At 43.7% G+C, this 11440-nt stretch overlaps 1 long non-coding RNA gene across 1 annotated transcript; it reads left to right on the top strand.

Moving 5' to 3' along the window:
- Positions 1–1159: 1159 nt before the first annotated feature.
- Positions 1160–9133, top strand: LOC148881319 (uncharacterized). Its single transcript, XR_016113919.1, has 2 exons — positions 1160–1672; positions 2107–9133. It is a non-coding gene; the product is annotated as an uncharacterized LOC148881319 (long non-coding RNA).
- The last annotated feature ends 2307 nt before the right edge of the window (positions 9134–11440 follow it).

The raw sequence follows: 11440 nt of genomic DNA, 5'->3' as shown, positions 1-11440 counted from the left end.
CCACACGTGCGCCCACTTGCAGAGCCACCGGACAACGATGCCAACGCTGCGGGAAGATGAATCATTTCGCAAGGATGTGCCGCTCTGCTCCCACCTTCACTTACGACCGTACTGAGATAAATGTCGTCAGACATCAACGGGCCAACACACGCAGACCTTGTGCCAACTGTGGGTCTGCCTGGCACCCCACACGTGCGCCAACTTGCAAAGCCATTGGACAGAGATGCCAGCACTGCGGAAGGAGGAACCACTTCGCCAGGATGTGCCGCTCTGCTCCCACGTCAACATACCCACCACGCCGCTCACCAGACCAGCCGAGGCGAACCACCATCCACTGCGTGGGCTCACGCGCCAAGCCATTCAAGTGGTGCACAGTGGAACTGGATGGAGTGAGCTTACCACTCCTGCTCGACACGGCAGCCTCCAGGTCACTGTTGAACGTGTCCACAGTTCGACGGCTATTTCCTCATCTCCAGATCGAGGCCAACGCTGAGGACTTGTTTGGCTATGGCCAAACTAAGATTGGTATGGTGGGCACTGCCACCTTCAAAGTGCGCTATGGCTCGAGGACTCTCCCCCCCTTCACCTTCCAAATATCCCGTCATGGCGCCAACCTCTTGGGCTTGGACTTGTTTTGTGCACTCGGCTTTTCCATCTCTGACAATGCGGGTGCCACAATTCACCCCCAGGCCAACGGGGGTGGAGAAAGCTCCAACCAAGCAGACGGCCTGCCCTACTCTTCCTCAGCCAGCAGAGGGCCCAAGGAGAAGCGCCGGACGAAGCAACGCACACTTACTGTGTCGGACTGGGTCCGCATTCGCCGGCCGTGCTGCTCTCACAATTTGGACTCATTCTGGACAGCACCAGTCCAGATTACCGCCCAACTCGGACCGACCACCTTCTGTCTGGCTGACGGGTCCCGTTGGCATGCCAGCCGCCTAAGGAGAGTGGCGGCACCGACCCCCTCGAACGACTTCTCAGGCAAAAACTACTGACGCCTCGAAGAGCCGTCGTGAACCAGCTGTGCCCGTGGGGCCAGAGCCTCGGCCAGCTCGCGTTCGCCTTTGCCCTCGGTATTTGGACAATTATCACCGATTTTGAATGTCCCTAGTCAGTGCTTAGCCTATCGCGTGGCAGAATAACCCACACGGCTAAGAAACCACACAAGAAAAAGGTGGAAAAAGGTAGCGCGATGCGTGTTCCGGCCCGCAGATCTCAGGCAGTATTTAGGGGCGCCCCGAAAGGATAAAAAGTTGACAACACACTTGTTTCTGCTTTGGACGGACGAAGTGTTGGAATGTGGTCAGTCCTACTCGGACATTCGAAATCAAACTGCCTTCGATCTGAGGTGCCGAAATAAGGTTGATGAAATGCTCGTCGATGGCAAACACCAAATCGATAATGCGATATAATTATGCCTGTAAAAAGAGAGTAACTTTACTCTGAAAGAGATGTTGGCGGAACTAAAACGTTATTAAAATATAAGGTTTGGGCAAAAAGAAAATTTAGCATATTATGGCCGTATGGTTGTAAGCAAAGAGAAGTGCCCGAAGGCAAAAAAACTGCCAAAATTATTTTGAAACGGACACGGACCGCATTTTCGCACAGAGAGAAATGCGAGTTGGGTCCAAAAAAGTCCCCAAGTATTTGGTTTCAGATTTCAGAGGGTAACGTGAGTTAGAATTTTACATTTTACATCAGGAAAGAGAGAGACAAAAATCATATTAGTGATGGATGGCATTCTATTGGAATACGTGTTGTATGGAATTGTGATTGATATTGATACATTTAGAAGGATTATGATGATTCGAGAAAATATGCTCTAAAATGAAGTAAACAATACGATGAATAATTAGAAATTATTTTGGGGTATGCGGGAAGGCATGTTATTTTGCTGGTTTAATCTGGAATGTTTTTTTGTACTGTTGATTTTTGACTGCCTCGCTTGGGCAGCTAATATAGCAAAACAGACAAGGTCTATTAATTCATCATTGCCTCAGTGGGAAGAAATGTGAGGACGGTATGCTTTGGTAGAGTGAAAGTTTAAAAACAATGATGTTTTGAGGTTTGAATTAACTTGTTGCATTTTCCCCCTTTCAATTACAGGGGATAGAGAGAAGCGGTGTTGACCACTTTTTCCGCATACGTTTTGTTTTGAGGCAGTTATGAGATAGCATTTGTTCTCGAGTGGTGAGTACTGATGGTCCTGGAAATAAAAGGTGAGCTGTGTCGACGATATAATACGTGCGTACATCTAGACCAGGGGTGGGCAAACTTTTTGACTCGCGGGCCGCATTGGGTTCTAAAATTTGACAGAGGGGCCGGGCCAGGAGCATTTGGAGGGAGTGTTTGGGCCGGAAATACTCGGAACAAGTTATGTCCATAATTTATAAAATCACTTCAAATGATTTCGACTGAGCGTATTTTACAAAGATTCCACAGCATATAGCTATAGTTTACGTTTTAAGACTTGCGCTGAATATTCATGAAGTCTTGTTTTCGAGTTGATGACGATCCCCATGTGACGTCACGTTTGGACCGCCCCTGACCGAGAAAGCGACACACAATGCATTTTGGGTACTTTGTTTGGTCTGAAAACTTCGTGTTGATCCGTGTTGATGGTGAAATTAGAAGGAAAACACATAAATAACGCCATGGTGAATCGTTGTGTGTTGCACCAAGACAACTATTTGATATTCGCTGACACAAATTCCCAGCGGACAAATCAGCCCATTTCCAACGGAGCTTGGGCGCAATCTTCTGCATTTTCTGGGTGCTACATTGCTGTCATTGACGGCTCGAATTGATATGGGAGTACCCCTTGAATCAATTGCAAACATTTATGCTTTCCTCTTCAGAACTATTTGAATCATATTCATAACTGGATGAGTAACAAGAAAACATCTTCTCCGAATCTGAAGTCATTGTTTTGATTCTTGAGCAAGGCAAGACGTCTTGGCGTGACGTCACGAACAGGGGGGTGGGACCTTCTGAAACTGACCATTTCCGGATTCATTTTGAAGTCATTTTTATTGGTGTTTTTCATTTAACTAAAAATATCAGCCTGCCTGATTTGGGTATTTTAGATGCTATAAAACGTTTTTCTGATGTCAGTGGGAAACGAAAACAAAAAATGGTGCCGGTTGTCCTTTAAATGTCGTATGTACAAACCTCATAGCACAGTAAGAACACTACAACCCAATTTATTAACTGTCTTTCAAATGTGAAAAATATCCCTGATCAGTTAATAAATTTGTCTCAAGGAATATGGCGTTTACATACTATTTCGCAGATACTTGGAGGAGGAAATGGAAATAGATGAAAATAACATAGGCACTGTGATTTATCAAGATTGCGTCTGTTTTTAATAAGTTTCCATCGAAGGGGCAAAGTTAAAGAAATCAACATTTATTGAAAAATTGAATCACTTAAAACATTCAAAACATATTATTACACAACGAAATATTCAAGCTCAATAATACCTACTTGTGTTAAATTCCGCCAAATCATAGATGGTTTGTCCTGCCCGCGCGCTCAACAAACTCCTCGCTGACGCCCTCGCCTTCACGCACAAACAAAACACGTGTACCGTCGCCGAGCACACAAACATCGACGACCTGCAGTTGAAATTTGCATACTCGGCACGGCAGCCAATCAGAAGCCTGCTTCTTTCTTCCGGACTTTCGCAAGCGTTATAAAGTAGTGCAATTGCATGTCATTTTCCAAAATAGATGCACAGAACCTCAGCCAGGAAAGAAAGATTCAAAAGAAGCTAACAACATATGTGACGCTACAAAACGTAAATTTACATTAAACCGTGACTGTAACGTCTACGTGAGATTTATGAAAGGGGCTTAGTGGCTCGTAGGTAGCAATGCAAACGTTGCATTGTGCACCACAATGACAATCGACTACTGCAGCAAAATCTACACCCATGCACATGACCGTAAATTAAGCAAGGTAGCATTTGTAGTAGGTGCATTCTTGATTAAAAAAAAAACTTTTTTTAATGTGATTAGTTGTCTCAGTGTGCTTCCAGTTGTGAAAAATGGGGCAGGCAACTTTTCAGTTATCTGCCCTGTTGTTCGCTAACTATTTGTCATGAGTTTTAGATACTGTTTGTACTATAATTTGGGCAAATTCGGCGGGCCGGATTAAAAAGCCTAACGGGCCGTATGTGGCCCGCGGGCCGTAGTTTACCCATGTCTGATCTAGACTGAACGAATTAGATTGGAAATAAGGAGTTGATGGGTTAAACCTGTAGGCAAGAATACCTGAGCTCACCAAAAATGTGATATAAGGTTTAGCACAATTGTTAACACTGTTGTGAGGGTTGAGGATATTGATTGGATTAAGAAAAGAAGAATTTACATGGCGTTTGTTAACAAAATACTCTAATCAGTGTGAGGGGCTCCTCATGCAGTCATAAATCACAAGAAGGGGAGGATGACAAACATTCAAGCGCGACAAGCTGTTCACCAAAAAGTTGACCAAATTGAAAAAAGAAGATCAAAATGTTTTAAGAGGTGACAAGATATGTTCAACCCGATATTAAACATACAAGTATTCAGATGAGAAAACTAAGATTCCGTAGTTATTTCCTTCACATTAAATCAGGAAGTTGTCTTTTATGGCAAAAGAGCAAGATTTGGTTTTCTCTGTGAGTGGTTCCTTATCAGGGCGGCCTGTCACTCTGTTCAAAATTCACGATGCAACTGTCAAGAGTACAAGACTCCCCATTGTGGGGTGAAAGTGAAACGAACAGTGTGCATTCCCATGCAGTATGTTAGTTTGAAACTATCTGACTGAGCTAAGACACTGATGAAGGAAACAATTAAAGCTTGATTAATTTGAGTAAATTAATACAACATAAACGTGATAAAAGCATGATCCTTCGTACTGTAACAGATGGAACTGGCTCGGCGATTGATAAAAAAGAAAACAGTAAGGAAGAATTAATAATGATACCAATTATATTTTCGAACTGGTAACTGCTATGCGACTGTGGGATCAGATTCAGCCTTTATAAACTTGATTCAATATTTGAAATTATGGAAATAGTTAATGTGTGGCCACCGTACTCCTCCACCTCAGATGGCGCTACCTGACAAATTCATTTTTGAATGTTATTTTATGTGCAGCGATCCCGAATCAAGGCCGAGAAGGTGACTGTGGGAATGTCCAGGCTACAAATCGACTTGTCACATTTTTGAGAAGACAAGATAGAAACGTCTTTGGTTGCGCCGCACACATTCAGGGAATTTGCGGGAAGCTATGCTCCTCTAATTAAGAAAAAACTAACAAACAAAGAATCTGACCGAATGTAAATTAATGTGTCCAGGTTCCAGCACGGCTGGCCCATCCCTCTGGCTCCACTTCGAAATTATGGCCGGCTGGCCGCAAAAGCTTGACCAAGGCGGCATGGCTGTGGGGCGGTAGGATGAGTGCCTGAGGGCGTGTGTGAGGAAATCTCTGAAATCAAGCTGGCTGTTCAAATTGTGGTGACGTGAAAGAAATGGACTCTAAATGCACAGCCACTTGCATCCACCCGTTCAGACAAGCTCCACGATGTCCACAGCACTGTCAAGCCGCAAAGCCAAGACAGCCCACCTGCTCCCTGGGATAGAAACTGAACTCCAAATGCTTGCTGCTGGCCTCAAAGAAATGAACTTGAGAAAGCTGAAACACATTTGCTGCCACCCGTTCAGCGATCAAGCCACAAAGCCAAGAGACATCCCACCTGCTCCCTGGGATGGAAACTCAACTGAAAGTGCTTGCTGCTGGCATCACAGACCTGAACCTCAGAAAGCTGAAGCATGATTTGCTGCAGAAAAGGACTCTGAATGAACAGTCTCTCACAATGCAACTCCACTGCAACCACTGAACTCCTGCAACAGTACTGGCTTTGATCCCTTGATTTCCTCCACATGACCCGACCGACCTCATGATAATCACCCACTTCACAATGCCTTTGACACATTCGAAAACGACATTGATCCCTATTCTAATTTCCAAAGGTGCGTGGAGGATGTGGCAGCCGTGTGGACCTATCAGGAAGCTCATTGGTTGGTAATGTTAATTGTTAGAAATGCCTCGTGAGCTGTGTCTCAATAGTATGAAAAGTTGTTTTTCGCAAACATTTGGAAAAAAAAAATGTTAGTTTAAGACCCATTTTTTTTAAGTGAAAATTTGACTGACAATTTCAGACATGATACGTTTATACGTGTATGGACATTTCCCATTCACTTATCTTGGTGTGAAGATGGGATTTTTCTCGCTGCATGATAGGAGATTTTGTTGCTTGGAAGCCACTCTGTGGCCAATTTGACCTTTCTTTATTTTACAATCCCAAACGGAAAGAAAAATTCCAATTTGCATGGTTTTTGGGGGTTTACACGATACCCTCATGCAAACTGACTAATTGGAGGTGCTTTATTTGGTTGTTTTGTTAAAATGCCTCAACTTCTGCTCTTTTTCAGAAAGGAGTGGGGGGAGAGATCGACAACATTTTGACCGACACCACCATGCAATTGAACCCAATCGAACAAATATATCCAGCATGCGTCAGATGTGCGGCAGCATTCGGCAAATGGTTTCAAAGAGAAAAAAAATAGCCACATTGTTTTTGTTAGAATGATCCCGATTGTCACAGTGGCTACTTTGTTTGAAAATGTTTACAATATCAGCGAAGCGAACAGGAAATAAGAATAAAAAGAAAAGATGGTTTATATGCCACACCAAGTGACTCATAGATTAATGATGATAATATTAATAAATGTAATTTGAAAGCGCTTTTTATTGCACTCATAGATGCTTCACAAGAGCTAAAAATGCTAAATTAAATGTACGCCTGAAGACAAGCATACTTAATTGACGCCAAAATCGATCTAAAAGGAAGCATGAGTAACGAGATTAAAACATGAAAAAAAGCATTATGGAACAATTTAGTTTTTGAGGTTGCGTCCCATGGGCGGGGGCGGCTATCTATCTGAAGGCTGGATGCCCCCCAGTTCTGAGTCTGGCTACAGGGATGTCAAGGAGATTTGTGTTAGAGGATTGGGGGCTGCGGGACGGAGTGTTTTGGTGAGGGTCAAGAAAGATCAGATGAGGCCTTGGTTGTGGGGGTATTTATGTAGGTGTGTGCAGCAGTGTGTGGAAACGGAGCGGAGACGAGAAACTTTTTTTTAAGGTAGAAGAATGCAGTTTTGGTAATTAGGGTGTTGGGTGGAATGGTAGAAAGAGAGGTGCTCATCAATATAAACTCTAAAGTTTCAACAGTTAGAGTGGGGATTGGGTGCAGTTGTTGATGATATTCAAGTAGGATGAACAGTTGTTGATGTTGTGTATGAATTGTTTCCTGATTAGAATATTAGGAGGAGACGGGTTAGCCAAAGAGATGGTAAGGGTTTTTGAAGGTGCTAGAGAAAGCAGTTGATGGGAGATCAACTCCTATGCTGATTCAGGCGATGTAGTTGGAGATTTTTAATGTTTAAGGGGAAAGATAGTTTTTGTTTGTTTTGTTTTTGTTTTTTCCACGTTAACCACCTTCTTGCAGACCGTTTGGGTGAATTCCTGAGTAGGGGGAATGCAGACGGAGTGGCCAGAGACGGAAGGTTTGTATCAACGGTTGGAGCTCCAGACGGGGGAAATGGGGTTCATCAGAAAACCACGGTAAGATCGAAATACAATACAGTGACTAGAATCTAGGAATTATATGGTGGTGACCTGGAGAGATATTTTAAATGGTTTGAGGCTGTGCCAATTGCGCTACTCAGGCTCGAGGGTCACCGTAAATTCTGCCAGGGGTTCCACGCCTTTTGAGGTGGAACGTGGCCGAGAGCTCCCGGCTCCATGTAAATGCATGGACCCAGGCGCTCCTCAAAGAATGGTCATTGAGGAGACATACGCTCATTTTGTGTTCTCGTCCATTATTTTCAGGAGCAGACTGGACCATGATATACCAGGCTGCTACCACAGACGCGTCGAGGCTGGTGACGGAAGGGGCCTCCAGATGACCAGAGGGACCAGTCACGCAGCCTATCTAGGGGTGTGGAGTCAAGCGATGTGGAACTCGTATCTCACGGCCTTTGGACAGAGGGACCGATCTGGATTTTCCCTGCATGCTAAGATCGGATTGCATCCTGACGTACATTTTATCCCAATATCGTTGTTCTTTTCCCAAGAGAAAAAAGGGGCGGGGATGAAATGAGAGATGTTCCCAAATTTGTTTTTAATGAAAAAGAAAAATATGTTTTTTAGGTATATTGGTTATTATCTGGTGTCTTCAAATTAAGTTGAACTGTTTCCAAATGCCCACCGTGATTTTGAAACTGTCATCAATGAGCAATTTGTTGAACAGTAATTTAAAATGACGCTCCAGTCATATAATCAGACTAATGAAAATGCAACTTTGAAATATATGATTAAGAGGTGGGACTGGGGGGTATATATATACATACATGCTTCCCATTGATTGTTAGGCTATTGCGGGGAATGTCTTCTATATTGTATTTTACCTATATACATATATCCCAATAGTATAGACACATATATGCCATTATATTTACTATTTTGTTTTTTTCCACATTTTTTCACACTCCACGATCACTGTCAAGATAATGTTTGCTATCACTTTTAAAAATGATTAAGAGGTGGGAATGATGGAGAATAATAATTTATCATGTTTAAAAGTGCCGTGCTTTGCTGACCAACTAAACAATGGGCCTACAGTCAAAACGCAGATGGCCACAGTAAATCTGAGTGAAACAGACACGGCAAGGTGAACTGTCGTCTCCATCAAGATTCTAGAAGGTCCGGCCTTGCACAGAATTTAGGGCTTGAGATACTCCTTTTCCACTAAAGTTATTTACGGCTTAAACATCCTGCACAAGCGCCAGATTACAAACTTATCAGTTTTTGGAAAAGACAACCAATTAAAATGTCTTATGTTTTACTGCTTGCAGCTGTTGGTGCTCAGAACGCCCAGAGGTGTGGCATTATAATCAAGAAAACTGTGTTTTACTAATATATCACTGTAATTTGCATATACTCTCAATAAATAGCTTGGCAGAGGGGCGCAGAATTCAGACGTATGTCATCTGATGACTGCGTCTCCTGCCGGCAGTGGGGACAATCTTTCTGGTTCTGAGTCTCTGTCCACGGTGTCTGTCTGTCATATCTCTGACACTACCTTTCTTCCACTCGATACACCAAGTACTTTCCGACCTGTGTCTCTGATTATGTTCGCTGTAGTTTGCCAGTCATCTGGAAGGACCTCTTTCCCACCCAGTGCTTGTCTTACCTCCTTCCTAATTGTCATTCAACGCTCTTCCTTTTTGAACTTCCACCATTTTGTCCTCACTTCAGCCTTTTGTTACTTCATCTTCCTCACTGCCAGCGTCATCCTACACACCACCAACCTATGCTGTCTGGCTACACTCACACCAGCCACTACTTTGCAGTCACTGATTTCCTTTAGATGGCGCCGTTGACACAAAATGTAGTCTACCTGTGTACTTCTGCCTCCACTCTTATAGGTCACCCTATGTTCCTGTCTCTTCTGTATGAAAGTATTCATAATAGCTATTTGCATTCTCATAGCAAAGTCAACCACCATCTGTCCTTCAGCGTTCCTCATCTGGAGTCCAAACCTGCCCATCATCTCTCCTCATCATCTTTGTTTCCTGCGCCAACATGTCCATTGAAGTCTCCACCAATTACAACCCTCTCACTTCTCGGGATGTTCTGTATGACTTCATCAAAGTCCAACCAAAATTTCTCCTTCTCCGCCAGCTCACATCCTACTTGTGGGGCATACCCACAAACAACATTGAACATCACGCCTTCAATTTCTAGCTTCAGACTCATCATTCTATCTGATACTCTTTTTACTTCTAAGACATTCCTAACAAACTCCTCTTTTAAGATAACCCCAACTCCATTTCTCTTTCTGTCTTCACCATGATAGAACAACTTAAACCCTGACCCTAAGCCTCTAGCCTTGCTCCCTTTCCACCTGGTCTCCTGGACACACAGTATGTCTACCTTCCTTCTCTGCATCATGTCAACCAGCTCTCTACCTTTACCTGTCATTGTTCCTACATTCAAAGTTCCTACTCTTAGTTCACACACCTCCCTCCTCTCCTTCTTCGACCAACAGTAGTCCATTTTCCACTGGCACCCTGAAGGTCAACAGTACCAATGGCGGCCATTGTTAACCCGGGCCTCGACCGATCCGGTATGGGATTCATAGGTTTGATTCGCATATTTGTTTTGGCAATTTTTTTTTACGTCGGATGCCCTTCCTGACACAACCCTCTGTATTTATCCGGGCATGGGACCGGCACAATAAGACACTGGCTTGTGCCCCTTGTAGCTACATTCAAACGCTGTTATTATTAATAATATTATTAATAATATTATAATAATATAGTGCTCTTTTTCACGACAGTGTGATTGCAACAATGTAGCGATGGATGAACCTTTTTGGTCCAGAATAGTCTTTTGGAGGAGGAGCCCAAAGAAGAACCGGAGTCGGAACGAGACCAGCCTGTGACGCACCATGCAGGTACGAGATGAGCCGAGCAACATCCTCCTGATCTCCTCCTCCTTTCAGGAAGTCACTCCTCGCTCAAAATGTCAGAGCGGACAAGTAGCCACCGCGACAAGGAGAAGGTTGGCCTTGAAGGAGGAGGAGGAGGAGCAGGCAGCAAGGAAGCAGAAAAGCGAAAGAGGAGTTGCGGCGCCCTGCCAGCCCAGGAGGAGCAAAGAGAAGACGCACATGAGCTCTTTTGCACTTTGTGACCTTTGCCACCAGAAGTCAATGTTGACCTTATGACCCTTTGCTTAGCTACTGAAAGTCAATACTCTCTTGTGTTTGAATCGTTCTTAGCCGCCGCAACGTTGATGAGCGGCTGGCCGACACATACACAGAAAATGTCCGCCGTTCCATCCGCGATATCATTTTTGTCTCTCATTTTTTTGTCTTGTGGTTAGCATGCCAGGTTAGCGAGCTAGCTCGCTGTAGCCTTTTATTTTTTGCTCCCATTTAGACATATGAAAAGAATAGTCTATTAATTCCATTTCATTTCCAAGCGCCTTTCAAACTGCTCAAGGTCACTTGACAGTCACAGGATTAGGTTTCTCCGTGTGTGAGCAGCGGCAACCGCACGCAACAGTGTTCGCTCAACTTAACTTAAAAAGATAGAAACCTAGCTTGCTAGCTAATAGATAGCTAGTAGCCAACAGAGACAGCTAATATGTTTCCTGACTCAATTAGCTAGCTAGCCAGCCATATAGCTAATATATAGCATACCTGTCTGATAGAGTGTTTATGCACATTAGTAAACGTATTATGTTATCCCATGTTAGTTTAGTACATATTATGTAATTGCATGTTCAATTTATACTACATGGAATAAAGTATCAGTCGAACCGTACG

The sequence above is a fragment of the Hippocampus bargibanti genome, unplaced genomic scaffold (assembly GCF_051943395.1).
Source record: "Hippocampus bargibanti isolate YZ-2025 unplaced genomic scaffold, ASM5194339v1 Contig00127, whole genome shotgun sequence".
In the NCBI taxonomy this organism is placed as follows: domain Eukaryota; kingdom Metazoa; phylum Chordata; class Actinopteri; order Syngnathiformes; family Syngnathidae; genus Hippocampus; species Hippocampus bargibanti.
This window is presented reverse-complemented; position numbering and strand designations above follow the sequence as displayed.